Source organism: Anser cygnoides, chromosome 4 (assembly GCF_040182565.1).
Source record: "Anser cygnoides isolate HZ-2024a breed goose chromosome 4, Taihu_goose_T2T_genome, whole genome shotgun sequence".
NCBI lineage: Eukaryota > Metazoa > Chordata > Aves > Anseriformes > Anatidae > Anser > Anser cygnoides.
The window spans coordinates 58,323,011-58,349,821 of record NC_089876.1 but is presented as its reverse complement, the minus strand read 5'-3'; the positions used below and the strand labels follow the sequence as shown (position 1 = coordinate 58,349,821).

Genomic DNA, 26,811 nt, shown 5'->3' with positions numbered 1-26,811 from the left:
ACCTTTCAGGTATTTGTGGAAGATAGCTTGTGTTGCCTCTTATATCAGGTTCAATCTCAGTGACTAAATATGTAACTACCTTGTTAACTGTTTAACACACAGATCAGAGGAAAACAATCCTTTGCTTTTCTTTTATATAAAAAAAATACAGCACAGTTAATATTGTTGCTGACAGAAGAAAAATAGTACATATCAAAGTTTTGTTGAAAAAGCAAATTAGAATTGAACCATTTATGGTACATCTCAGGCTTCACATTCAGCTTTACACGTACTGGAGCTGCAATTTTTGGAGACTTTCCAAAAAACTCAGTAGGACCCTGTTAAGGTTCTCTATATCTACATAAATAGCATTACCCATGTAACAAGTGAATAAATTAAGTATATATTTTACACTATTTTATAGCCTTTGATGCAGCTATTATCAAGTGAATTAAAATTTTAACATGGAGCCTGTATCTTACATCTATTTTCTACATCTGAATTTTGGTACAATTCTTAGGAAGTCTATGTAAAACCAACCAGTTCCTTAATTTCTAATGAGTTCCATCTGGTTCATTGACTTGTGTCATTCAAATGACCTGTCCTTTTCTTTTTCCTCATTAAAAGACGATTAGGTCAATGACCATCTTGCATTTGTTCATCTTTCATTCTGTCTCACTATAGTGTTAAAATGAGTTTTGTGAAAAACCATAATTAGTGCAGTAGCTTCAAGCATACTGAGCGAGTCCACCGCATCTTTTTGGTACCTGTCTTATGCTGGAGAAACGGATGTGGATGACAATTGAATTTGAGACCAGTTTGCCATCAACTGCATCAAAAATACCCCTATTCCTTAAAGGAAACCACATCAGAGTAGATCTTGAGGTCAAATCCCCTTTCAGGAAACTCCATCCCTTCCCATATACATATAGTTGAAGTCAACCTCAAATCATCAAAAACCTGCCACTCAATTCTTATTGTATACACAAAGCATAGAAATCACAGATTTTCAGCAAAAAGGCAGAATGATAACAAAAATAAATCAAGTTCTTCGTTCTCTCACCAGAAATTCACACTGACAAATTGAGTTATACTAGCTTCTGGTTCAGCTTGAAGTACCAGCTTCACGTTTTCTTGATTTCTATGCTTCCTGACTTATCTCCCTTGGGCTATTCAGGTTAGATGGATTGAATAGTCTAAGTATAAAAATCACAGTACAAAAATCTATCATAAATTAGCCTTAAAAAGTAGTTCAAAGACCCATAACAAACCACAAGAAGGGGTTTTTAGCCTCTTGTAAGGAAATAACAAAATGGTTTTTGAAACAATAGTTCAGTGGCTCAAGAATAATTGAGCATCTTAAAATAAAAGGGCTGCAAACCTTGTGGTGATTCAAAGCATGAGCTGTACCACTTCTGGACACATTATTACAATGCTGCTGAAGTGAAACTGTTAACATTATTTAACTTTTTGCTTCAGAAACAAACAAAATCAGAGATTTTGTATCCTTTTTGGCATGCAAGTGATAAACAGTATGTACAAAAGGGGGTAAGGGGTGGAGGGACTTCTATTAAAGGAAAAGCCCCTGTTCTTTTTCATCTAGTGCACTATTCAAAAAAACCCATACACCCTAATTAGTTTAGTAGTAACCATAATATTTGAGAAAACACAATTTCTATGCCATTGTAAACATTTTTCTTGAAAAAAAGAAGCTGGTTTTCTACACAGAAAGTAAAATTTTACTTGTCTAATATCAAGTTAGTATAAAGATTTACAAACCAGCAGTGACAAGATATTCTAGAATTTTTCACCTGGGATATTTATTCTCTGATCCTGGATTGAACATCGTATCTGTTAATACCAAAACACTACAGAAGTAAAAGCAAGTCTTGCAATAAAGCGTCCTAAAAGACAGCACTGAAAATCCTGGACCATACAGATGTTGCTCCTCCCTAGGCACAGTGTTTTTCCCACTACTATGTACTCTAAAATGGAGCCCCTGATTTTGCCTGCAAATACTCCCAAGGAGAATCCTACCAATAAACACAGAAATGGTTCAAAAGGACAAAGTAAGTTTTCCTGTTTTCAGATCCCACCCTGCCCCCTGCGAAGGAAGGTTTATGTATTTTTCAAAATGCCCAGAATATTTCATACCAAATCCATCAATGAGCCTTATGCATTAGGTCAGCCCTGCTTCAATGAACAAAGCACAAGCTCTACAGCCACTGCCTCGTGCTGTGCATATGCCAGCATGTTGCACTGAGGCTCCAGTAAGGGCTAACTTTCACTTTCTGCTGGAATCCCAAGAGATTCAGGATCTTGCTCATGTGGCAAAATCAGAATGTGTTTTAGCAGTCACTTTCCACGTGAGGCCATCCGAGGTTCACAGAGGAGACATCTCTTCACTTTATTCTGTTATTAAACAGGTTAAGGTAGATATGCTCAGGAACTGCTTAATGACCTGATGAAATGGAGCTCATTAGTGATCAAATGGCTCTGGCCACTTCTGATTAAAAGTATGGCAATCGTTGATTGTGATGATAACAAACTAAAATTCAACAGTTAATATATTCACTGGCTTCACAAGTTGAACTCATAAATTAACACAACTCAGAAAGGGGCTTTAAACAGAGACTGTACACCACAGGGACGCTGAATTCCTGATGGCCAAGAATACTAGAAATAGAGAAATTTCCCTTGATAAGCAAAGCAGAAAATTGTGGTGTTTTAGTAGGTGAGGAGTATCCTGGCCCCAACGCATCCTTCCAGAACTATTTAAATAAAGTGCTGGGCTAAACAGTGATCCCTCCTCCTAATGCCATTCTGTACCATTTAGAGCTACTGCTCAGAAGAGATGTGTGGTTTTGAAAAGGACCTAGAAACAGAAGTTTTCTACTTTCAGGAAAAAAAAATAAATCTAAATGTTAGATTAATACAAAAAAGATGAACTGGCACCATCACTAACCCTGTCCTTAGATTTTGAATAGAGAGTGAGAAGTAGTCTGGAAAGAGCAGTGAAGTGCAGGAATTCAGGTCTGTGATTCCCAGGCTGACTTGATTCACAGCTCAGAACTTCAGATGGGGACCTGAGCTTTGATGCGACAGAAGATTTCAGAACTCACATCTTCATTACTGCCTGCTGGTGGCTAAGATGTTGAAAAAATGTTTCTCACATTTATAACTAACATGCCAAACAGTGCAATTTTGTGTAAAGATGCTAGAAGTGTCTTCAAATGTCAAAAAATCTATACAATACTGCATGTCACTGCACCTGACTGACTGACTGCCATGAGAAGAAGTCAGTTTAATGATTCAGTACAATACCTTTTTATTCTACTAAGGACAACTTGAAAAAATATTTGCATTGGCATGCCTCTGCAGCTCATAAGTACAGGTAACCTGACAAAGGTTTAATAGTAATGGGCAGAATCATACCAATATCTAAACAGAAAAACTAGAGACGTGATACTGTTAAAAGAAAGAAAGTCTGTGTGACCAATAGCAGGTAGGTGAGCTTACCATCTACTTTAGTTGGTGCACTTCAGGTATTCAGCTCTGATCCTGTATCTACAATGCAAGGACTTGAGATGCTGTGCCATTCAGTGCATAGACAGAGTTACACCAGGAGAGACTCAAGTCACTGTAATCTCTGCCTACTAAACAACAAATTCCATGGGTGTCCGAAAATGTATATACGACAAGAGAAGCCATTGGCTCTTTGTACTGGGGTGAGAACATTCTGCGCTTAGAAATGCTCAGCACTTTTATATACATTGCTCTTGAAAGGAAAAGATAAAAAGACAGAAATTGTGACAATAAATACTTCTGCCACAAAACTGTATCATCAGGACATCTATTAAATACTGAAACCTCTACTAAAATACCAGCCTTTAACACATTGTACAACACCACTTGACTGTCATGAATAAAAACTGAAGCGAAATGCTAGCATTTAAGCCACAGATGAGAACTTGAAAATATGTGATCATAAAAGCTGTAATAATAAAAATTGTGACTAAAGATTTTCATTTACCATTAAAATTATTATGGTTATTAGCTTATTGTTTGCAGTACTAAAGAGTCGTAAGATAATGGTCTGGAAAAATGGGGATTTAAGAGTATTTGCTTTCAATAGAGACCTTCTTGCCACTAGGACCATTTGATTTTTTTTTTTCATAGCTCCAGTTGAGATCTACTGAGGACTTACATTGCTGGACACCGTTGAGAATTGTAAGAACACAGACCTACTCAAACAACACTACAGGGCTTACTTGGTAAATGAACAGGCCTGGACTTCCAGGGAAAAACCCACCACCAAAAATAAAAAACCCTCCCCCAAAAAACCTACATCATTGCTGGACTCCTACAGCACCAGCAGCAGGAGTGCTGACATGTGGGTTGCATCGTTCCGGACACACGATGGCCAAATAGCGTACCAACCTTGGGAGTCGTTTGAAAACATGGGCTATTCACGGCTTCAGGAATATTGATGTAGAAGAACAAAGGATTTCAATTAACTAATTGCATTTAAAAAAGTCCCCTCGTGCTCTGAATTGCTCCCTTTGCTGACGCAAATCCAAGCACAGTAAGGTCCAGATGAGTTAGCAAAAGCTGCCATAGTGGTAGTTTAAAACTAAAATCAACTGGCAGATTTACTGGTTTACTTTAGCCTGTAACAACTAAATGGGCACTGGAAGGTAACATTTCATACTGGTTAGCTTTACAAGCATATACTAGTTTCAGCTCATAAGTCCTATTCAGGGACATATTTGTGTTTCTAGATAAAAGTATATCCAAACAGCAGCAGGCACAGGTATTACAAGGACTATCTTTCAGTTTCTCTGTCAGAGGAACACTACAAAACACAAATAATTTATCTATTTTAGTCTAAACGCTTAGTCCAGGGTAAAAAGGAGGAATACCTTTCAAATTGCTGAAAAGAATTTGAAGAAACTACAATTTTTTCTTTTTTCCAGTGGCACTCATACAGCCCTTCCAAAGTGGGAAAAAAAAATTTAAATGCTCCAAAGTCAAAGAAGTAGCAAGAGTATATTTCAGTAGCATAGACATGGTATTTGTGTGTGTAATGCAACAAATAGCCAACCATTAAATACTGTTAGGTATTCAGCTGAATATGAATATTATCCATACAACCTAGAATAAATTATATATACATATTTCTCCATCTAATACATCGACTATTTTATTCTAAAAAAGGCCACAATCTAATAACTCTCGGTCAAGTTCACAAACCATATTTGATTAAAAAGAAAATGTAGATAAGAGTATGTATTTAAATAATTGTATTTCAGATCTGTAAAATGGCATTCTGGACATTTTTACTGCATATTCCTCTCATGACCATAACGAGCATAAAGTAATATTTACTGTTTTGATTTAGCTAGGAAAATCACACACAAAAACTACAATGCTTTGTCATTGAAAGCTGCTATACCAACCAACACAAGTCTTAATGTGCATTCTGAAAACAGAACAGTAAGATTAATATAGCATAGAGAAAATGCACTGAAACTTCCCAGTCCTTCCAGATCTTTCTTTCAGTATTAATAGCTCTTATTTTTTTCATTTGTTTGTTTGTTAATGTGGAGCTATATTATCCCCTCCTGGAGACAAGTTTAAGCACTACAGAGGACAACTGAAGAAGGCCATAGAGGTCAGTTATGTTGTACGCACCTCTAGAACTGCAAATACTTATTTTTTAGCAAATATCTCTCATCTTCACCGTTCCACAAGTGAGATACCTTACCCTACCTCACTTGCACTGTCCCTTTGTCAGATTCAAGGATAAACTGTATTACTCAGCAATTGAAGAACCCATTTAAATTAAATAATGACAACACAACTAGAAGATGAGAAGGGCGATAAGCTGGTAAAAAAATTCTGATAATGAAGTGTCTAGTTCTGGTGACCATGTGATACAATATCTAAAGGCTTTTCCAGGTTATTGAGACTTTTTTTCTTTTACATGTACAGGGAGCAAGCAGGAAGGAGAGTTAAAAAAAAGAAAAAGAATCTGTGGTCTGTAAATGATCAGCACAAAAAATAAATTATGGTCAAGTAACTGAACTTTTCTGATGTGTAAATTGAATCATTCCCACACGCTGGTGTTTTATAATTAAAAGACCCTTTTCACTGTGGGAAATTTTACTGAATTTTGTATTAAAAGAAGAAACAAACCATCAATCAGGAGGAGGTAGGGGAACTCAAAGAGCTCAACCCATTAAACTTGAAGAGTGTAGTCGAATTCTGAATGACTTGCTCTAGGAAACTGTAGCTCTTTTAAGGCAGGATACTGTACAAACATTAATGAGCAGAATGCATATCTGATAACTGTTCTAAAATCTTTTGTAGTCATACAGAAGAACATACTTTCCACTTGGTGTCACAAGATGCAGAATATGGTTTTAAATGAACCCTTTTTGTGAGGTTCACAAGCTTTAAATTACCTGACTTCGGTTACCATTGAGAAAAATTACTGAGCTGAAACAAACAAAAAAACAAACCCGGTCCTTACTTGATGCTATATAAGTACTAATCAGACAGAATAAGATTGGTTACAGCCAGATCACTGCCAAATACAAACACTTTTGAGTGAGCACCAACAGCTACCATTTCAGAGCTATGGTACCCTCCTTATCTGCTTTCACCAGAGTTTAGGCCATGGTTACAAATGGCATTTGCCAAGTATTCATCTAAAGAGAGGCATCATTACAAAACATCACAATATGACATACGTAGGCCACAGTAGTTTCTTGTGGATGCTTGAGAACTCTCACAAGAGATTTAATAGCTCCTTTTGAGAATTTCATTATTTATTTATTTATACTCTATTCTTGGTAAGTCTGGCTCGTAACAGGGTAAAGTGTCAAAACATTAAACCATTTATCATCTTGGATCTTCCTTCCTGGACAAAATATTCATACATGTTGAAGTTAGCACTACATGCATCCCATTTTATATTTTGACCTATGCTGTTATTGCAATAGTAAATTAGATATAGCAGCTTAAGTTACAGAGAATGATTAAGTCAATTGGACATCGCATACTCAGTGCAGACTGGCTTCTTGAAATTTCGTAGTTATGCTCTATTCAGTCAGCTAGACAAACTATTTCTAGTCAGCTAGAAAACTACTGTTTAAGAATCAGCAATGCAATATATGGATCCCACTAACACTTGAGGCTGTAGGATGCTCCATCTTACCTTCAGTTTTCTACCTGGTGTTATGCTGGTGGGTCTCAGACGATCCAAGAACCTACAAAGAGAACAGATTATGGTGAATTAGGTCAGACATTTTTTTTAATTGTTTAATTACTATTACAATACACTACATCAACTTTTAAAAGCAAAATATTAGATAATTTTTTTTTTGGTACAATTATTTTCCTCTTTGAATTGTAATATATGATGTGTTCATTAACTGTGCATCTTTCCTAACATCAAAGTGAGTTGCAGATCGTCTTTTACAAAGTATTTATTATAGTTGCTACTGGACTGAAACATTAATACACTGTAAGAGACTATTTTATTTGTTTGAACCATATGACAGTGTTGACTGCAAGTTGAACAGAAAATCTAAAAGTGGCATTTTGTAGATTCGTGTTTATTGTACCTCACTTTCACATTTGGTTTCTTCAGCTCACATGTGAAAAGGTTCTTTCATTGTTACTACTATGGAAAACTGACCATGTGCCTGAGTATTTAACATAAAATGTAAGAGAAGGTGTACTGGTCTTCTTAACTTTAGCACAGACAATACGAATTTTCAATTCTTAGCAACTTAGCAATTTTGTTGATGTATTCACCAGCAAATATGACAAATTATCCTCACGCTTTGCAAAGCCAATATAGTCAACAGTAATAAACATAAAACATATGGAAAAGATACTGATTTTTTAAAAGAAAAATATACCCAATATCAGAATATATATGAAGAGCTATTTTCAGAAAGCATTTTTCATAAGTATTACAAGCTCACGGTGTTCTAAAGTTAACTATAAAATGATTTTCTGTTTTAATAAACAGGAATTCGGATTCAAGGTATTTCATATAGGTATTATATATATTATATATATATGTCCTATATTCATATAGGATATAGGTATTTCACCTATAAAGACTGAGCATCAATAAATTAAAAGGATACATGGAATAAAGCCCTTGCCAACAACAACAGTATCATTTCACTGTACTTTCAGAATTTTAAAAATGTAGTGTGAATGAGCATTTCAATATATATATATTTATTATTATTTCTTTCAAGCAAAATAGGTCAGGTGTAAAAGCTCAGCATTTTTAGGATTTTTTCTTTTATTTTATATTTTCAAAAGTAGGCGTTGATCAAAGAATCGGGAGTATCAGTATGATACCATGAAAGCACCATGAAAGTCATTCTTAATACTGCCTTCAAACTTCTGATAGGCAGAGTTAAGAAACAGGATCAGCACCCTATTTTTAGCTTCTGGGTACACACTATATTAGATCACAGTATTGACTGGCTCTACGTTCTAAAAAAGTGGCTGGATATTGGATCTGCACATCCAGGTTCTACCTGAACCACAAAATTTATTTCCTATGGTATCTGCCAACACAAAACTGGATAATGAAATTCAATGCAAACTCTTCCACCTGGTACCAAGACACTCTAAATGCCAGTCTAGGCCCTGGACAGTAAGTGAAGAAAAAACTTCATACAGACATAAAAATGAATAAATAGCTTGATTGTCCAGTCAATATAAAGATGAAAGGAGCTTCTATACTACAATATAAAGGTAGCAATATGGTGGCTACATAGTGAAAAAACAAATGCTCAATATGAACAATGATCTAATGCACAGTAACCACTTACCAAGTCATTGACTTACACCATTTGAGAACCTGGCTCTATAATTCCACTGCTAAGAATGATTTTGCACCACTAAGCTGATGGTGGTTCTATTCAGAGAACTATTTAGAGAATATGTTTTGCATTCTTTTCATCTTTTTGTGAGCATAAGGTTCATTTAAGGACTGAGAAAAGTGAAAATGATGTGATTGTATAGACCTGCTTTTTGCTTTATTCATAAGTAAGATTAAGTCCTCTGGTTCATACAAAAAAAACCATGCCATAACATTTATTTATTTATTAGTTATAAGCTAGTACAAAACTAAGCAGTAAGTAACCAGGCTTGTGTCTAAGCATTCCCATTTGTGTAATCAGAATATCCTACTACAGGAATCCTGAAACCAAGACACGCTGGAAGGCGAATGTCGAATGCCGATGCATAGAGACCTATGGCAACAATCTTAAATTTCATCCTTTTGTTTTCAACATGCATTATAAATTACAGGAATGTAATCTTCCACCACTGGAGGGTGGGCTAATGAGTTCTGACTGATGACTTCACAAATTTAAGAAAAGCAAGAATTGCTCTCTTCAATATTTCTTATTTCTAGATTTAGGTAACCCTGTGCCCAAAATTCTTTGCTCTGTGATTCCATTTCTTAGGTGCCTAACAATACTGATTCAGTTCAGTCGTATTTCTGAATATATTCCTAGCATTGCACACTTGAAAGTCAAGCCCGGCGACACTCTCTGCCAACATATTTAACTCCCTTTGATGCTCTGATCATCATTTACTGGAGCATGATCAAAGAGTGCTGCCCTCAGAAACACGGGAAGGAAAACTGAAAATAGCTGCCAGCTAAGGTCCAATAAACAGCAATGGAGGCTTCACCCTTCCGAGCTGCCCAGATACAGAATTCCTCAGTTTCACTGGAATCAGTCTGATTCAGCAGTCTGCTGGTTTTCATAATTCATAAGAATTCAGCAGAGGGGCTCTGAACAGAGTTTTGAGCATTCAAAAGCTGAGCAATTAATCTAAAGTAGTTCAGCTCATGCACAAACCCTCACGACAGACCTGTGACAAGAATCCCAGCATCCTGAAAAACAATGCTGAGCTGAAAAAAGGAGAAGTTATTGTTATTAGAATGCATAAACTGCTGATTTTCAACAAGAAAAATAAGATTTCCTCTAACTGGTCCTAACTAGCTTCTGAAAGAGGACAATTGAAGGCCGTAAACAATGACCCCAGCCCAGACAACAAGGCAGCAATAGAACTGCCAGCCCTGAGCTGTGTTTCCAGGAGGTTGCAGGTCTCCCAAAAGGTCTGAATCCCTATAGGATAAGGAATACACATTTGGAAAACTGCATCAGTTTCCAGCAGTCCACCAGAGAGACTGATTCTTGTTCATCACCCCCACAAAATCAGTGAAATATTTATATGTACTGAGCTGGAACCTTTCATCTCACGGAGAACATGCAAAGTAGAGGAGAGTAAAACATCAGTGCTACTTTATGTAGTAGTGGCTCAAAAAAAGCTCATAAAACTTCACTGTTGCTTGCCAGATAAAATACTGGAATGATCTTGCACATCCTATTTCTGTCTTAACTTTAAAGGTGTGTTTACCTGGAACCTTATTGATTATATTGCCATGATAACATCCGTAAGAAACCACACTTTGATTTGAATTGGGGAAGAATAGCTCACATGCCAGAAAAATAGTTTTCAGTTTCAGGGCACTGAACAGAAACTTTTTGTCCTGCTCAGTTACATGTTGAGATGGTAAAAATGGGGTGTTTTCAAATTGAGAAGGAGCCAGCATAGGGTCGAGTAAATGCTACATATAGTAGACAAACAGCTATTTTGTGACACAGAAACAAAGCAGGTAAATAGCTTCTCACAGAATGGCACCCTCCACACAGGATTTCAGAAGTTATATCAAACAGATTGGACATGACTAGACATTTACCATCAACTCAGAGAAGCATCCTGGCTACTTATGCGAGCAGTGCTCTTCTGCAAATTGCATTTGAGCCATATCCCCAGACACAGCTGGAAAGAGGCCTGAGCCAAAGATCATGTAGGGCATTTTTATTTACTAGTTTATTGAGTTGGATCATTGGCACAATTGGTCCAAAGTACTTGGTAACATATGAATTAGAAGCAGCCAAGAGCTGCTGTGCTGTGGAGAATGAATGATGCTGGAGGTTCTCAGCACTACCCTCATTCAGCATGAACGAATGGACTTTACGGGCTACCATGGTAAGCACTGATCTGCTGCAATAATCCCAGGGATATGAGGAACCAGCAAGCACAATGTTTGTACTGACCACAGAAAGGCTGATGTAAACAACTATCTAAAGCTGAAAGGAACAGTAAGAACAGATTTCTTGGGCCCAGGTAAATCCTCTTGGGTACCATTCATATAAGAATAAAATAATAAAAGATGTAGTTCTTTATATAACTATATAAACTTATATAATAACTTTATATAACTATATAAAGAACTATAGTTTTATACATCTATATGGTTATATATAGTTTTATACATGCATATATAACCATATTGCAACTATAACTATGTATAACTTCTATACAAACTTGTTACATTCTTGCTTGTGTGACAAACACAGTACTAATGCATTATTTTACAGCCTTCTCAGAGTAAAACTCAACTATGTAACTGTAAATTAGCAGTAAAGATTTATCTCCTTCTACATAAGCGCATATATATATCTTTATTTATTTGCAACAAGAATATATCTATATGGTCTCCAGAGAACCTCACCATGCTGTTAATTCATCTGGTTATTAACAGTGAGGCATATCCACTAGAGCTTCTGCTAGTAAATTGGAACAACAGTTTTGAAAGACAGCATTGGAAAATGCAACATTTTAATGTTAAAATGTCATTACTTGGAAATTACGTACTTAAGCTTCTCCCGTGAATTTTGCAGGGGGTTGGGGGGTGTCAAATGTTGTTTACTGCATTTTCTATGTTAAATTATATCATTTTTCCATGGAACAGATTCTTTACACATTATTTTCATGTTCACAGTATTACTGGTAAAACCTGCTGAGATGCAACCTCACAGCTATAAAGATGCCAGTTACCTGTCATACACACTTAAAATAATTGGTATCATAGGAAAAGTAACACGGCAAAAAGTAACTTTAAAGACCAGTACTCTCTGTGATATAATGCAGAACATACGTTCAAAATATGTGTAATAATTAGAGCACTGTGCATCACTTTTCATATCAAACCTGGCATTGCTTAAGCTAGTTGTATGAGTATGAATATCATACTATAATTACTCATTCTACCAATTACATGTTCACCCATACCATGCAACTTCTTCAGCTTCACAACACTTTACCCTACGCAAAGTCCATTGCCAAATACAAACAGATAAAAAATTGCCCTTCTGCTTTGAAATATCTACTGGATTTTTCTTAATAGAAAGAGTAAAGCATGTAAGAAAAACAGGGGTAAAGATAAATCAGTTTAAAAGTGACTGGAACATTTAATTCCTTAAATTATTGTGAGCCAGACTACATTGCTTTCTGCACTCTTATTAACTTTTCAACAAAGCTTTGAATAAGCACAAACCAACAATATGCCTTATCTTTTCAGCACGGATTTATTCCTTAAACAGAAGAATGTTTTTTCTGTTTACATGGAGTACAATTAGTTTTGCTGTTGACAGGACCATGAAAAATGCATCATATCTTGCAAGGTTGTACATACAAAAGTATCAATATAAATATTTTTGAAAAGGCAAAAGACAATGGCAGTCATATGAAGACAATTTTAGGAATATAAAGAGCATATCTTTAGATTCTTTTTCATTAAGTGGTATCATTATCATTTTTGCATGGACCATTTTTGTTTTAACAGTTTTTTCTGCTCCTCCCTTGATTTCATGTAAACATACAAAGTCACGGTTTAGACCATGATACACATTCACACGAAGTTGAGAATGGCTGATTTGCACTGTGGCAAAGAGCTTTCCACTGGACATTGCTTCCGAATGCTGAGCAAGATAAAATTTGGCAGTTCTGAGAGAAACCTAACGTATTTGAAAGCCGGTGGTTAAATAATGTTAGTATTCAGATCTGTACTGACTGAAGTCTCAAATTATTGTTAATTAAATGGAGTCTGGCTTTTAAAGGAACTCTATTTCTTCACTGATGAATCAAATAATTACTATTTTAATCACTTTTGAGATTAAATTCTGGCCCATCAAAAGCAGTACTTTAACAAGAGCCAAAAAGATGCTCAAAATGAACGTTTTGCTGTTCCAGGACCTTTTACAACTCTGATCTCATCCCGAGAATGCAACATTCTGAAAGCATTTTTTTGCCCCCTCATCCCAGCTGCAAACATCACTGAAGGCGATATATATATGAAGGCAGACCTTCTCCATGTTTTAACCAGACACAGGAACAGACAGCAGTTTATTTAGACCCTTCGATGCTGTTCTTAAATATCAGACTCTCCTCTTCCTCGCCAAAGCTGGGTGTTTTTTTTCTCTGTTTTGTCTTTGTATTACTTACTTATTATATTGATAAATTGTGATCAACTGCAATATATAAAAAAAATTCTTAAAAGCTCATTGCAAATTTTCTTCAAATCATTTAACTTGTATTGTCATGTATTTCAAACAACTTTGCAAGTTATGCTGAAATATAATCACTGTCTTGTAGTTGTGATCAGGTTGGTATTAGGTAGGTTGTAATTAGAGCAGAAAATTCACTGAAAACTGCTGTGTTACATATTTTAGAAGTCACAGAAGAGCCTCAAATAAATAAAAGTGAATTGAATAGAATGCAATTTATTCTTTTCAAAGATTTCCTACAATGGATGTCAGGAATGTAATAACGAACTCTATGTTAGTTTTCAAATATGCAAAGTCAAATTGGACCTTGTTCACTAAAACTAAAGATAATCACTTTAGGCTAAACCTGTATGGGGTTTTGGATGCAATGTTCTTTGCACTTTTTTTTGGTTTTGAAGTCTTTTTAGAAAGGTGTAAAGCAGTAAAGATGAGAAAAGAGGGGCTAAGCCTTTAAAGGTTTTGACGGTTTGCTCTTCAGCAGCCATAACTGGATTTACTGAAAGAAACCAAATGAAATATTTAAAAAGCTTATGCTGATCTGCAAACATTTGCTGCAAGCATCTATTTTTTTTTCCCTCTCAACAGTCTTTAACAGTCGTTAATAACAGTGCTTTGAGAGGATGTAAATTTTGTTTCCAGCTCATTTTAGAAGTTTTTAGCAGAACACTGAAAAGAAAGTAGGCCTTAAAATCCCAGAAGTGTTTTGGAGAAAACCAATGCCCTCGAGAAATATGGTTACTGATACACACTGGTGGGATATAATTGCCCTTGTCAACCTTGAACACGCAGTGACTAAATATCAGGGAAAAAAAAAGTCAATATTACACCAACTGTGCACTTAACTACAGTGTTTCTGTGTTCACACAGAGAAAACAAAAATCAATTTATTGTGTGAGAGCCTACCATCCTTTCAGAATTCAGTCAATCCACTGATTTATTAATGTTATTGATTACACTGAACTAAACATATTATATGAAGACTCCCAGTTCCCAGTTTAAAGATTTGATTTTACACTTTGGGATGTGAATTATCCTTGAGACTAACTCCAGTAATATAAATGGGAATTCTGTGAAGAGATCTATGCCAGTTATATATCTCTAAGTCTGCAGAAATGTGCTTGGTATCACCTTTTACTTTCATACTTAAATATTTATACATAGAAACCCCTTTTCTAAGATCTGAGGCAAGATAGACACAAAAATATAATTGCAATTAGAGATATGCTGAGCTTCCAGAAAATACGTCTGGAGACTAAGTCATGAAGAATACCTGCTGATTCCTGGGTATTGTGGGTACTTAACTTACCTGCATGCTGTGCATCTAGTTACTGTTCGTATTTCGCAGGAGAGATCCATTACCCATATCAATAGTGGGCAACCAATTATAACCAGAACATATTACTTCAACTATCTTAATATATTAGGTTACAAGTGGCAAATCATGAGGATGATCTATGATAATTAGATCAAACTGACAGCAAGTTATGCATGCGTGATTCATCAGAAGAGAAAAACATTGCATGCAAAAATCAACAGTAACTGCCACATTAGGTAGGCTGGAGTCTTCACTTTCCTTGTAGTTTGCACCAATGACCAGCTTGCTTTATTTACCCCAAAGTACTAATGCTTCTGGTTTTGAATTATGACTTTTACTGGTAGAAGTTCTATTCCCCTAACGGCAAATATGTACTTTTCTTTTTACCCCGGAGATGTACACATTATTATGTTTGAAATACCAATAGAAAAGCACACCAAAATATAGTGTTTGTCTCAGTGGAAAACTTACGTCTATTTTAAAAAACTTTGCTCACAGACTATATCTAATTTATGTCTTTTTATTGGTTTGAAGTTGTTTAAGAAATTCATATATTTCCTGTTAAAGAAAGCAGAATCTGATTAACTTTTTTCAATATAGACTCAACTAATACAGGCAAGAATCAACTAGTTCAGCTGGAATGTGGGAAAACATTAATGATGTTTCAAAGGATTTTTAGATAAGGTCCCTTATTGTTATGAGCACGTTACGGAATTATAAACTTAATACAGGTGTCTGTGCTCTAAGGTATATGGAACATATATTGCTAACAAAACAATTGCAGTCAATGAGGCAGTCTCTGCTAACTCAAAGTAACCCTTTCACCATCAATCAACTACTTTATAGTAGATAGTGAAATCTCATCAAAAGATCTTCTCTACCTTGTACTTTTCCTCCTACAGGTAAAATAGCTATTCTTGTATCAAAAGGTAATTTAATCTTGTAGATTTAATGATCTCTAGTTTTTAATCTCATAAAAAAGGAGGACATGAGAAGAAATAAGAGCTCAAATTCTATATGACTCTTTTATGTGTATTTAGATTTGTGATACCTTTAAAAGAAAACAGAACTATTGTGCCCTGGCATAAATGGCATGGCATTTCATTCCATTTTTCATTCTGAAAGATAGCACAGTTTTATGTACGTTATCAGTTTGATTCTCCACTTTTGTTAATGGAAGTTTTTCTACTAATCTGAATTACTTGGTCAGAGACTACATATAAATAGTATGTATGACTACCTGAGAAATCTTGAAAATGGGACAACTCCAGAACTTTTTTAAAAAAACAAAAAACAACAAAAAACAAAAACATCAACAAATAAAGATTACTCATTCCATAGCAATTGCCTAGCATTGCAGTGTCAAGGTTGTTATTTTACTTTACTGTGATTTGCCTTGTCTCAACTCAACACTGTTAATCACAAGTGCTTTAAAAGGTGCATCATTACTGTATTGTGACCTTCCTTACTACAAAAGTCTTGGGGATTTCTCCAGGAATGTGTAGTTCAACTGTCAACCCTGATGAGCTTTTTCACTAGGGAATGAAATAACAGCTCTGAATCATACAAAGAGTTGGAATGAGTGAAACTCAGTGTCAATAAATACAACACAGTCAGTATGGGAATAAATACACCTTTCCTATACATATGAAGAGATGGGTTCTAAATTAGCTATTACTGCTTAGAGAACCAGGGAGTCATTGTGACTAGTTCTCTAAAAACATCAGCTTCCAACCTTCCAAAAAAAAAAAAAAAAAAGCAGCATTAGAACATTAGAAATGATTAAGAAAAAAAAAAACACAGCAGGAAACTTTCTTTTATGCTATAAATCTACTTTGTATTTGTGTTGAACATTGAATTACCAGTCTCTCTGTCTAAAAAAAAAAGTGCTAGACGTATGAAAGAGGCAGAAAAGGCAGAAAGAATACGGAGACATTCTGAAGTTGTTCCATACTGGAAGACAGTGGAACAGACCAGAGTTCTTCAGCCTGAGAAGGAGATAACTGAAGAAGTGTGTTAGAGATTTATTTAATTACATATAGGGAATTCTCATTACTATTACTAATGCTATTCAACAGGCCTAGTGGATTCATTGATACCTATGAAACATAACGACCAGAATTTCATCTCTGACATAACAAGCCACCAATTTCCAAGCAGTAGTAGGGTTAACATAGGGAAGAATTGCCATAAATGCTTCTTTTCTCATGCTCTTTCTTTAGACATCTCCTACTTGTTTGACTAAATGTGTCTGAATCTTATGTATCAAAAATAAACCGTGCTAGACTAACCTGGTTCCTCTCTTTTATAAAATGCCCATTTTCTTTCTGTACATAGGAAACACATTAGCTCTCATCCATCATCATTAGTAAGCTGACAGAATGCCACATTAACTAAGCTCAAGATAAGAGAGGTTAGATAGGAAAGGAATTGTGTAAAGGCAAGATACCTGCCAGTAGTGCTGAAATCCAGACAGAGTTTATCTGAGCCTGATTTTTGAGAGCTGTTATTTAATATTTTTGTTAGTGATCCGGCAAAATAATGGTTGGAAAACAGGATTGTTGCACTGTGCAGGAAACAAGAGATGACCTTGAGGACTTGTCTAGTAGAAATGGGATAAAATTCAGGTAGGTAATGCAAGCCTATACACAAAAAGTATTTCTGCTAGAAAGTGGAAGCTAATTAGCTGGAAACAACAGAGAAGAATCTGTTGGAACAGTGGATTTCAAGATGGACTAGTTGATTTCAAGATGACTACACACCTGGAAACAACACCATAAAATCTAACAGTAAAGACCAATGAAATCTCCAAGTCTCTTACACTCACTCTTTCATTTTTTCCCACTTCACCTGAAACTTCTCACATAGTGTGAATTATACAGATTTCTTAGTATTAAAGTGCAAAATAACCACTTCTGATGTCATTAATGCCCCAGTACTTCTTTGTGCACATGATCAGCCTACACATTGGAGAAACATTTGTTAGGTTCTCACTGTATGTGTGAGTGTCATACACAGAGATATATTGAACTCATTTTTAAGTATATTATGATTGTATACCCACTAGTGGCTTTTTCTGATTTCCGGAGTGATACTAATCTTTCTGAAACCTCTCTTAGCATCACTGCCATAAGCCACAGAAAGTAAATTCTTGTCATCTTTCCATCATGGATGGAAAATATTTTAAAATACTGAAAAGGTAAAAATAAGGAAGATCTTAAAAATATGTAAAAACACCTATCTATCTTTTAGAGATAGATACGAATATTATCTAGAAAATAATTGACCATCGGGAATACTTATGGCTCTTTATTACATTTCCCTTGGAAAAGTTTTCATTTCATAAGTAAATTCCTAGACATATTTTCTAACGCTAGCTTATTTTTTGATGTCATCTCTTTCAATTGTCAATTCCATTATGACAAGTGATTTTATTCGATTAATATTAGACACATAAGTCTAAACGGATTAAAATTCACATCACCGAGAGGGAGGCAATATAAAGTTTGAATCTAACTTGCATAGTTTACATACAAGTTTTGTCAAAAACTTTTTGTCAGAACTCTTATGGGGGGCTCAGGCGCTACTCTCTAATGGAACTGGCTGTGCAGGCTTGCTCCGTATTCTTATACCTCTGTGTCTGCTACTGATGACAGCTTTGGAGTGCTGTTCTTGCAAAACCAGGTATCAAATTCATCATACCTAAAATACAAACTGAAGAACTCCTAAATTTACTAATGGAAGCTCAGCTCCTTCCTCTAATACTGTCACGTCTGGAGTTTAGATTTTGGACTGGGATATGATTATGCCCTGGCTATCAGAACAAAATAAGAACAAGCTACAGTTTTCTAGACCTCAGCACACTAATGCATTACATTTTCGAGAAGGCTTGCTACAAATCTCATTGAATGACTCTGCAAGACAGCTTTCCTTTAGAAGTCACTTTATCTGAAAGAAGACCAGATTTTCAAAATTTTACTTATGGGGATGATCTCAGAATTTTACAGCCAAATGAAAGCACTGATACACACACACATACACATGTGCAGGTGTATAACGTTCGTGATCATTTTATCCTTACTTTAAGTTGTATTTACAAGCTTGTTTTACCTTCCATTTCAGACAGAAAAAAGCACTTCAACTATGAAAACTACCAGTTAGAGTTCTGTTGATTTCTGTTATTAATATAATTGTATGAAATGTGTTTATGATGTCTGACTTCATATTTATATTTTATGTCAGTCAAAAGCTCATTGGGTCTTATCAACGTAAATATTTTCTGCTTCAAGAAAAGGAAAATTTTGTCTAGACGAGTTCAAGTTGGGCAAGGAAAGCAAAAATATCTCTTGAAGTGTAGGTCTCTTGTAGAGTTTGTAAGGTGATTCAAAAGCCTGCAAGCTAGTCAGCTTCTTTTTTCCTCTAGCAGAAGTTATAAATGCAAAGAAAAAAAATACTATGGATGACTGTAGCATTATGATTAACAAAACACGATGTAATATGAAGTCATCAATACACTACTGTAGGAAGAAAGGATAATAGTAGGCTGCAGTATGTTTTTGCCTCATGCAGGTATTTTCATCATCAAGAATTCTTTCTAATCACAATAATTTCATTCTGTATATATCAATAATTTCTCAGTTTATACATAAAGTTGCTTTTCAGAGGGATTTTATCAAAAATATTTAAGTTTCTAAAGAATCCTAAACACTTTTACAGCTTTATAGATGGGTATAGCTTTAGAATACCTCCATGTCTATATCTGAATTTAAAAACATTACTCACTTTCATAAATTCTTATTCTGACCATTCTTTATCTTTATGGGTCATTGATGCTAAAAGAGACCGCATGGTGATGATGGTTTAGTAACACAAATTACATATCAATGTATTTTTTAGTATATATATATATATTGCTTAGCATAAACAAGACATCCATACCAAACCTCAAACACAAGGAAAGGCAAGGAACCAATCACACTCTAATTTGATACAACTATACTAATAGTTTGCTGTTTCTCTGTTTTATGAATGAAAACAAACAGAATATAGACGTTAAGACAACTTTAAAGTAAACCCATAGAAATGCATTTAAGACATTGGAGGTACCTTTACAAACTTAATCAGTACAGGACATTTCACAAGATAATATAGACGAGAAGCTTTTCTTTTAAACTTAACATATCACAGTAGCTTAGCAATGAAAGACTAGAAACTCAATTACACAGTAAGTAGAGTGATTTATATTTCTCCAAGAGCAATTGCAAAGATCTAAATTAGCAGCTTACCTTTATCAACTACAAATTGATGTGCAAGCATTTAACTTTACATATTTAAGTTAGAAGATTGAGCCTGAATTATAGAGACAAGACACCTATCCATTGATTACACCATTATTTTTTATTCTCAATATAGCCTGAAAACTCTGGCATTTTTTCCAGAGATATTCTATTGCGTGCAAGTTAGAGACATAAGTGACTGTTCTAGGAATTAGTTAATTAACTTGTTATGACCACAGTAAACTCTCCTGCCACAGCACAGACAAAAATGTCATTCTTTCCTATTTAACTATCAGTTAATTAACAAAAGCACAGCTGCTTTACATTTCTAAAAAAATACTAAAGATACTATTGTTCACTAAGTTTGTAATTGACAACTGGATGGTAGAGAGAATCTGAACAGAAAGAGCCAGGTTCAGGATTCAAGGTAGTAATCCCTTAAAAGACGTTTAATGAGTAAAGTTTAATATCTGTAGTTAGGAACAGAAAAACAAGAACAAAATAAAAAGAATTCTTTATCAACATGTCTATTAAGACAATGAGGAAAAAACTAATTAAAGTAAATTAGCTTAATGTGCACAGGCTGGATAAAGACAGATCACTTTTAAAAATCCAAGAAGATAATGGTACCCATTTGGGATATGTTTTTGGCATTTTTCATATAAATTGGACAGTTTTAGAGGATAAATATGGTGCATAAGTCCTTACAGGCAATTATGTCTTTACAGTGCTGGTGGCTGACATCATAAAAGTATAATTTTAATTGCTATTAATTGTGTTAAGTCTACTGTTATTGAATACTTAATGCCATCTCTGACAGTTGTAGTAATTTATATACTTTAATGAAGCTTCATGGTAGAAGTCTGGATGTATAGGGTCATTTACGCTGTGCTCAAAACAATGCATTTTATCAGTTCAGATGTACATGTTATAAAGACACTGATTTTTGTTTTCTCAAAATTTTTTCATTTACTTTAGCCTTACATGGTTGCCTATAAAATCAGTTTCTGTCCCATGTTTTAAATGTATCAGCCTTTACTAAATATGTTTTAAAAACACAGTTACTGTACAGTCTTCCAATATGAAGCAACCTTTCTCTTCAGTAAGAAAACTGATGAATGACTAAATGACACCAATTCACATGAATATTATGCCAACTGGGAATACAGAATAGGTAAAATAAAACACTGAAATTGCTTTGGCATTCAACTGCAAAACCACTCATGACTAACTAAATAGGGCTGACTGTTGAAAGAACTTGGCACAAAGATTTAAGAATACATAAACTGAAGAAATGCAAGCTAATAAAGAGAAACTGAAGAAATATTTAGTACAATTTCATGAAACGCAGAGAAAAATAAATTTCTGTACTAAAATTCATATTACTCTACTGTCAATAATTGCAGATCTTTACTGTTGTAAAAGTGATTTTCTTTATTAAATTATGATAAATTCATTTACCTCAATCAGTGTTAGTTTCAATATTTGTGAACTAGTAATTGCCCCAGTTACACTAATGGACAATACATCTATTACTGCTCTTCTGTCTGTGTTCATGCCTACTTAGAATAGTAGCAGCATTATATAAAAAATAAATTATTGTGTGGGGTAGGAATATACCTCAAAGAACTCCCAGTCCCTGGAAACTCCAGCTCATTGTCAGGACTGTGTAAGGCATACTTAACAGAATGGGCTAAAAAAAAATATTCTAATTTTTGGGTCATGACAATTAAGATAATGCCCCTTAATGCATTTGGTAGCAGAGGGTTTTAAGTAAATGGACTGAGATTTCTGTACATTACTTTCAAAGACACAGTGGATTTAAATACAGGCAGGTGCTGGCTATCCATCACCACTTTCACTTTTTTATCCCTGAATCACGTAAATCAAGTTAGAAGACTTACAACTAGGTTTTTGCAGTCCTGAAGGTTTAAGTTAGAGTCTTTGTAATTTGTTCTTTGTTGCAAAACCAGTTGGAATTCTCATTTACAGACAATCAAGGAATGAACATCTGTTGCTTTTGTTAAAAAAAAAAAAAAACAATAAAACAGAAAACATTGGAATATCTGAGTTTTAACCTTAAAACTGGATGAAATTTAAAATATTTTAAAATGGAAAAAATCATATTATGTTTTTTTGCAATATTAGTAACAGATAATAACCCTACTTTGCAGATATAGCAAATATTCTACATTTTTCATGACTTTTAGTCAAAATACAATATGAATATGTGATAGTTCTAATAGCTCTAAGAGCAGAGTGGGCTCTTAACACTTTCATGAATCCAAAAAACGTTTCATACTGCAAAAAAACTGCATCTGGGAATATTCCATTTTAAGAAGACTTTAAAAGAAAAGGGGTATTTCTGTATCTCAGTAAGAACTTTTAGTTCCTTATTTATAAGTTATTTATTTAGCAGTTGTATTTGCATTTAGAGTGTCTTAGTCCCAATTTGACCAGGACACCAGTCAGGTTTGTTTTTTTTGTCCTCATATACAAACACATTTTTGCCTGAAGCCTTCCTATACAAAGACAGACGCCCGCAGATCACTATGTATTTCTTACTCCTGAACTGCTTCGTTAGTATTAGTTACGGTAGTTGTCCCCATATTAGCAAGCTGAGCATTACCTTCATGTAGGGTAAGACTGGTTTTGGAACACACACAAACAGACATTTAATAATAGCTTTCAATTTGCTTCATTTTACATTTTTTGAGCAGATGTTTTATTTGAAAAACGTTTGATTTCTCAAAACAACATGAATCAAGTTTACCAGAAATGGAGCAGGACACCCACTATTAAGACTTCCCTCTTTTCCTTACTTCTGTATCCTTATCCCTCCTTTTTACTACAAGCAGGGAAAAGTAGCCTGTGCAATTTGTTACTCAGACAAGGAATCATAAAATATGAAAATAAAAGAAATGGCATAATGATGAACAAACATGAAGGACTGTTGTTGAATTGAACATTCACCATCCACTATAGCAAAAATGAAATTAATCTGAAAGGCTAAAGAATAACTTGTTTTAAAGTGCATAAAAGATATTCTTGTTTTTCCTGTTTTTTCTTAACTATTGATGGTACCTTACATAATGAGCAAGTAAAGTAGTAATATATACTTTTTGTTTTACATCTCCCGAAGTGACATTCTGAAGGACACTGGGCAAACAGTAAGAAAACTGATACGGTATATATACTAAATACTTTTAAATCCGTAATTTTTCAGGTATTCTGAATGCTTTTGATCAGTGCACACAAAGTTGCCTGTGCATAATTATAGAAAGTCAGTAAAAAAAAAAAAAAAAAAAGGAAAACATTATTTTTTAAAGTTTAATTTAATTTAAGGTCAGAAAATGAGAAATCAGTTAAAATGAAAAAGCATACACTAATATTAAAGGCGACCGGTATCATCAGAGTGGTGTTTATCTGAAGTGTTTGGTCTCACAGTTCTCTTTACCACTAGAAAGAAAACTTAACTGCATGTCAGATTTTCCTTCAAACATAGATTTGCAAAATACAGAGGTAATATGCAGTACAGGTGAAGCATTTTTTTTGTAACAGATGCAGTAACATTTGGGCATCTGGAATAGGAAGATTATGAACTTCTCTGGATTTGAGATGACACTGTAGAACACATTAAATACACAGTACAGATGAACTAGAGAAAATACAGTACTGGACAAGACCAGGAGATAGACAGAAATTGGAAAAATACCGTGTATTTCAAGTACGTACAAAGTTAGACAATGGGGAAGCTAGTTAGGTTAATAGTACTGGAAGAGGATACCTGAAACAAACTACCTTTTCAGCCAATTTTATGAGCTAAAAAAAAACCCTACACTACAAGATACTGCAAAGCAGAAGTATAAGGATGACAAGAATCACAACTAAAAAATTCAAATTCTGTGTTTTCTTCAGTTATCACTTACATTTATTATGAAGATCTAGAGATAGCTTTTCACAATCTTGTACTAACAATGCATTCATAAACACTGTTTTCTTTATCCACTGCCCTACCTCCAAGAACATTTTCCTTGCTTTATCTCTTTTCAATTCTAGTTTCAGCCTCTACTCTCTTTTCCTTTTGTTTCTCGAACTCTCTCTACTTGCATTTTAGAAGCATGTCTAACAGTATATTTTTCGTTTAATAGCAGTACCTGTATTTATCAAGTATTTTAATGAACCATCCCTTTTTCCACAAGGCAGCCATTCAGAAAAGAGTCTATCGGAACTGAGCTTTGGAAATAATGTTTATCTGAGTATATATTTTGATATTCTAAATTACAGGAACTGCAGTAATTTTCCTGTAAATTATCAGAGCTGAAGTCTCCACCATTGTAGTCAGATAGACAGTTTGGTTGTCTGCATTTATGTCAAGATTGGCGTTAATGACAGAATTCAAAAATTATAATATTTTTGAATAAATAAATTTCTGTCATTACAAGAAGAAAATGGAATGTGAAATAATGTGTTAATCAGCATCAAGTTTTTGTCCTAGAAAACACAAACCTGAAAACCTAAAGTACAAACACGCTTCCATTACATATACATACTGAAAACTTCCTTTGGATTTCAAGCTATTTGAGTTTTTTATTTTTTACTTACAGTTTCTATGTAGAACCAATACGGTCAGAAATATCAGAAGAAAGCAAGATGCATGTAGAGATGAGAGATGAATTTCCTTTTGCAACCTAAATAAATTAATTAAGTTTTGATCAAATATATGGCTCTCAGGTCAATTTCTCCTCTGATATCTACTCCCAGAAAATGTCCTCAATTAAGTGAATATATGCTATTCCCACCACTCAAAAATTCTCATAGTATATCCAGGGATGTTAACAGAAAGGACAAAAGCTAAGAGCTGAAGTAAGTGTACACATAGCTGACAGTCTTGCAAATAATCTTTAGAAAAAGATCAGATATTCCCAAGCTGTAACACTTCTTCTATTTAGCTTCTCCCTGGGAATTTTCCATCTTTTATTGTTACAAAGGACTGGAGGGTGATAGATCCAGATTTTTTACCTCCTAGTTCAATTAACCTCTCAATTACATTGCTGTAATTAAAAATAACTTCACTGAATCAAATAGAATTATATTAAAATAGCTATAAATGAAAGGAGAATCAAACCTCATATTTCCAATCTCCAGAGTAAAAGCCAATAAATTCATGTCAAAGCTGAAAATATTGCTGTTGGAAATCATAGAAGCTGAGATATTCCTTGGTTTTGGGGTTTGTGTATTTAGAATTAGAGCAAAACTGATGCTGTTTATTGGAAAAATATGCAGGTAGGCAAACAGGTATGCTTTATGTGAGAGAGATGGAAGAAGAGGGCAAGGAGGAGGGAGAGTGTGAGAGCGAGAGAGAAAAATGTTCTCTAAGGGAGCTGACAGAATGGGAATGGCACAAGGGAGCTGGTGGAAGATCAAAATAGAGTTCAGAAAACTGAGAAAGGATTAAAGGGAGCCCAAGATACTTTGTGAAGATCAGAGAAAAATGAAGGGGGTGAGAGTGAGGAAAAGATGTACAGTGGCCAGAAGGAGTATTCTACTGGCAGTCAAAATGTCCCAGTGATAAAATCATAAAGCATGACAGAAAAGGAACTAAATACAAAAATGTGGGTCAGTTGACCTTAAAAGGTCTATCTCAAACACTTTACCAGGGAAGAAAGCAGAGTTCAGGAATGACTAAGTCTGTATCTGAGGTCCCTTAAAGCAGTGGGGGACTACTCCATTCTTAACACACTTCATTGAGTTTTTGATTTCCAGCATATAGAGGGTGAGACAGTGGAATTCACAGAAAACTTCCTTATATAGAGATATTCACTGCAATACAGCTATGTCTTTCTATTTTAGATAGAGTAGAAACTAGAGCAGTTTTTCAGGAGGGCACCTTGATCCCTGTAGATGTTGATGAACAGACAAAAAAGAGGTGTGTTGATAACAAAGTAATTGACAGAACAGAAATCCACTTGACATAGAGCTTTTATCCCTTTGTTTTTATGTTTTTATCCCTTTCTTTCCCCAATTTAATCAGTTGGCAAGAAGATCTGACTTGTTTGAAAAAGATAAGTACATTAAAGAAGTATTTGTGCTATTTTGCAAGCACTGTAGTTACAACTGAATGGTGCAAAATTCTGCCCCACGTCCCCCTCTGGGCTTTCAAGTTACCTGCCTGAGACCTGCTGTGGCCTCCCAAATTTACCTGCAATTCAAGACGAGGTGGAGAACAGGATGTGGGAAAAGCTGCAGCCTCTGCTTAGTACTGCACAGTGAGAGAGAAAGAGCAACGTGGAGCAGTGCCACTGCCATCCTTGTCCTGGTAGCCCTGGGGTAGCAATAGTTATGCTGCCAGTGGGGAGAGGTCATGAAACACTGAGGAAAATCCTGGAGGTGTACTGACCAGTAGTCTTTCACAGAAGTAATCCCAAACCTTGGTAACTCTCAAAACAGCTGATTTACTTTACTGAGCCTGTTCTTGGCTTCATCAGTAGGTCACTCAGCATCCACGTGCCAAAATAAGCAAAGAAAACATTCAATATTAGGCAATAAAAATAAAATCACTATAAACATCTACAAACATTGTTTCCTTTTCTTTGTTTTTAAATTCTCTAGGAAGCAGAAAAAAAATCTCAGCTTTGCTCACTGTTCATCCTTGAAAAGCCTTTCAATGAATAGAGCTGAACCAACAAAATATTAAGCTAAATATCAGTAGTAAAAAACATTAAGATGACATGTATCTTCTGTGAGATATACAACTTCAGCATGATTAAAATACCTG

The 26,811-nt window shown here is 34.9% G+C and overlaps 1 protein-coding gene across 15 annotated transcripts in view; it reads right to left on the bottom strand.

Annotated features, from left to right (window-relative positions):
* Positions 1–26,811, bottom strand: part of TENM3 (teneurin transmembrane protein 3) — a 1,343,587-nt gene that overhangs the window by 454,442 nt on the left and 862,334 nt on the right. For all 15 annotated transcript variants that reach the window (XM_066996182.1, XM_048078283.2, XM_066996188.1 and 12 more), the window contains one exon: positions 7,202–7,253. The gene's annotated coding sequence lies outside the window, so the exon portion shown is untranslated. The remainder of the gene's footprint in view (positions 1–7,201; positions 7,254–26,811) is intronic.